The sequence below is a fragment of the Euprymna scolopes genome, chromosome 36, assembly GCF_053919585.1.
Source record: "Euprymna scolopes isolate OS-2025 chromosome 36, ASM5391958v1, whole genome shotgun sequence".
NCBI classification, from domain to species: domain Eukaryota; kingdom Metazoa; phylum Mollusca; class Cephalopoda; order Sepiida; family Sepiolidae; genus Euprymna; species Euprymna scolopes.
In genome coordinates this window covers 75499856-75504224 of record NC_136517.1, presented here as the reverse complement: position 1 = coordinate 75504224, position 4369 = coordinate 75499856, and the positions used below count along the sequence as shown (strand labels likewise).

Sequence of the window (4369 nt, the reverse complement as noted above, 5' to 3'; positions counted from 1 at the left end):
CCCTTCTCACGAACAAAAATTAATACAATTTCCTAATCTACCTTTGCAATCAGCTTGGGAAATGTAATAAATAACATTTATGAACGAGAAAACGCGAGCATTAAATAAAACAATCAGAAAATAAATTAATTAAATACTGAAATAAAAATGTAGTTAATTAATATTTGAATCTAAAGATAAAAAGAATTATGTAGAAGTCACTTATCTCGAAAAAAGACTTCCGTCTCCAGAATGCAAACTGTTGAAAAGAGTTTTAGCTATAAAAACATCGGCGTTCCAAAGATACTATCTTGATTTTAATTCCCGAACATTCATCCTATCATAATTTTCAAATACAATTATTATAGTTTAAACTAGTGTTGGGACGATTATCGGAATCGGAATCGAGAATCGGAAAAATCGGAAGATTTGGGGGTATCGGAATCGGCATCAGAAAAATTGATGCCTATTTTCCGATGCCAAAACGATTCTTTTAATTGTCTTTTTGTTATTTGATTTTGTTTAAAACCAAAATCTCCCATTGCTGGTAATAATGATAAAATAATAAATATTTATTGATTTTAAAATATCAGTAAAGCTAAAATCGATAGATCATCCTCCACAAGTGTATTTTGACATTTAGGAAAATATCTGCATATTAAACATGTGTTTTTACGAAAATCGGGGAAATAATAATCTTATAGTTAAATAATTAGAGATTTATAAAGAACCGGAATCAGAATCGGAATTGGTAATTGTATCGAATCGGTAATTTAGTACGGGATTGATAATCGTATCGGAATCCGGAAAAATATATAAATCGTCCCATCACTAGTTTAAACACAATTTTCACTCACTATTACGACCCTAATCTCAACGATTAGTTATTTTAAGGTTAATTATATTTTAAAAAGTAAAAAGTAATAAAAAATAAACCGAAAAAGTATATTTATTAAAATCGGCAAATGTTTTAATAATAAAAAAGTTAGGCTGTTTTTTCAGTTTGAAAATATAAAAAAAATGACAAACAATTGCAATTGGTGGCACGCAGTGAGAGGCATAAAATATTGCCCGATTTACGTAAAATGATCCCCGATATCCAGTCCATTGCAACGTTTTAGGACTTAACCATTTTTTTTTTTTCTATTGAAGATAAGTTCGGTACGTTTTCGATTTTTAGGGCGATTTTATGTGGTTTTACGATTTTACTAGTTTGACTTAGGATTGGAGATTAGTGTTGGGACGATTGATCGTAATCGGAATCGGGAATCGAAAAAATCAGAACTTTTTAGGGTATCAGAATCGGTATCGGACTCGGAAAATTGTGTGCCTAACTTCCGAAACCAAAAACGATTTTTTAATTGGCTTTTTTATTTGATATTCTTTAGAGAAAAAGCTTCTACTGCTGATAGAAATACTAAAATAATGAATATCTATTGATTTTAAACTATTAGTTTAAATAAAATCGATAGCTCATTCTTCACAAATATATCTGTACGTTTGAGAAAATAACTGCATATTTAACATATGTTTTTACGGTAATTCTGAAAAATAGCAACTTTATAGTTAAATTTTTAGATATTTACGAAGACTCGGAATCGGTAATTTATCGGAATCGGGAATTGTATACGGAATCGGAATTGGAAAAATATTCGAATCCTCTCATCCTTACTGTAGATAAAAAATTTAATGAATTTCCCTACACAGTTAGAATGATTGTAAATTATGGAATTACTTCACGTTTAAAATAGACACGAAATTAATATACACTTAAATTTCTAAAATAGTTTCAGGAATGTTTGTGTGTTATCATTTAAAAAGTAGAATCACATTTTTAGCGGAGTGGGAGGATAGCTGAGGGTCATCACTGATTTTTAAAAATCTCATATATCTTTTTAATTTGATATCATCGCCGATTTTTAAAAATCTCATATATCTTTTTAGTTTGATATCATCGCCGATTTTTAAAATCTCATATATCTTTTTAATTTGATATCACCGATTTTTTAAAATCTCATATGTCTTTTTAATTTGATATCATCGCCGATTTTTAAAAATCTCATATGTCTTTTTAATTTGATATCACCGATTTTTAAAAATCTCATATGTCATTTTAATTTGACAAACAGTTTAATATTCTCCTTTTGTGTGTTGTATCCAATATTTTAGTAAATTTGTAAATTCTATCATTTTCGCTCGTACCATTTTTTCCTATTTATCTAGTTTTGGCCAAAATAGATTCCATCACTTTATAACTTGGACGAAGAAAAATACGTAGCAGACGGATTTGAAAGAAACACAAGTAGGAGCGATTTCTCGCGGTTACGGATTTTAAATACACTTCCTTCCTGGCTTGTCCAATTAGAAGTCAGCTCTCAGTCACGTGACCGAGTTTATAAGGTGAATAAAAGGAGACATGAACTTTTAAACATACCGGAATTTGGCACACGCGTCTCTCAATTAAGCTATGGAAATACAGAATCGATACAATTTTCAATTATATTTTATGTTTATTTTTTTCACCTCCTTATAATCTCTCTCTCTCTCTCTCTCTCTCTCTATATATATATATATATATATATATATATATATATATATATATATATATATATATATATATATATATATATAAACTCTTGGTTTGTTCGGCTTAAATAAACTAGAAAACTACAGGCCCGTTTTCCGTCATATTTTGCGATAGTGATTGTATATAATAATCCAGGCGTGTTTTTATATATTTAAAAGTAAAAAATATTACCATATTAAAAAAAAAAAAACTTTTTTTCAACATCGTTTCTTTTCGTTCCGAGTTCGGCCGAGGTTACTTTCCGGAAGTACTTCCGGTTTATATTGAAACTACTTTCATTATTTCATTTTCCAGAACCATTCAGTGACTTTTCATCTCGATAAGTATACCATTCATCCTTTTTTTTTTTAGAAAAAATTGAATTAATATTTTTTTTTCCTTCCTGCTTTTTCTTTACAGATTACTTTTTACCATTACCGGTGTATGATTGACTTATTTTTAAATTATATTTACACACACGTGTGTCTGCGTTATTAAGCATGATTCTAATCTGGTTTTATTCTTTTTTCCCCCGTCGATTAATTTTTTTCTCTTCTGTCCTTTTTACATTCTTCAAATCTACTTAAACGTTTATTCTGACCAAAATTCGCAATTAGCTCATTAAAATCTGGGTATTTTTCATGTTATCGAAATAAATTTGAAATATGAATTTTAGAAAAATACCGTCTTTTTTTAAATATTTAAAAAATTGTTTTTCGTCCTGATCCCCCCCCCAATATTCTTTATACCATTGCTGCCGATGTATCGTTACTTTACTATATATATAACTTTAAAATGTGTTGCGTCATTAAACATGTTTCTTTTCTTTTGTTTTTGTTGTTTTTGCATTTATTTTTTTTCCTCCCTACTATTTTTTCATTTTTTATAGAAATATATTGGTTACTTTTAATGCATCTAAAACCAAGCTTCTCTCTTTACATCATCAACACTCTGATCCACATCTGGCATCAATTGAAATGAATGGCTCTCGTCTTTAGGAGGCCTCAAGTTTTGACAAGCTTCTGGGTTTGACCTTTACTCCTAATCTTAAATGGAACACGTACATCAAATCTGTTGCCAAGGCCGCTGGAAAAATGGTGGGATCTTTCTATCGATCCAGTAGATATCTCATTGCTGATGCAATTCTCTATCTATATAAGAGCCAGGTACGTTCAAGGATGGAATACTGTTGCCACATCTGGGCAGGAGCTGCTAGAAAGGACTTATCCTGCCTTGATAGAGTTCAAAATAAACTTCGTAGCCTTGTAGGAGATGTCCTTTTCTCTTTCCTGCAACCTCTTTCTCACAGAAGAGATGTTGCGAGTTTGTCTCTGCTGTATCGTTATTTTCATGGAAAGTGTTCAACTGAGCTTCAGTCTATGGTCTCGCCTGGCCAAACTTTAACAAGAAACACTCGTCTAGCTGAAAACACTATCAATAATTCCCCCCCCCACTCGCTATCTGTGCCTAAACCTAAACATAGATTCCATGAGCAAAGCTTCTTTCTTAGAACTGCATGTCTGTGGAATTGTCTTCCGTTTTTCTGCTTTCCGACTGGCTGATTACAATATGGTTGTGTTCAAGTCTAACGTAAACAAGTTCTTGATGAGCCGTTCCATATAAGTTAACAAATTTACCGAATTGATTACTATATTGTCCAATTTCTACTATACACTCTTTAACCATTATCCTCGAGTGGCCTTGGCCTTGATAATGTGGTGATGTCTATGTAAAAAAAAATATATACACGCATCTCACTGTTCACGATTTTGTTATTTTTGTTATTTGTTTTGTTATATTTGTCTAGTTTGTTCATCCTGCTTT

The 4369-nt window shown here is 30.9% G+C and overlaps 1 protein-coding gene across 1 annotated transcript in view; it reads left to right on the top strand.

Moving 5' to 3' along the window:
* Positions 1–2868: 2868 nt before the first annotated feature.
* The window catches only part of LOC145260613 (proton-coupled folate transporter-like), an 89765-nt gene continuing 88264 nt past the window's right edge, over positions 2869–4369 (top strand). The window contains exon 1 of the mRNA XM_080118918.1: positions 2869–2889. The gene's annotated coding sequence lies outside the window, so the exon portion shown is untranslated. The remainder of the gene's footprint in view (positions 2890–4369) is intronic.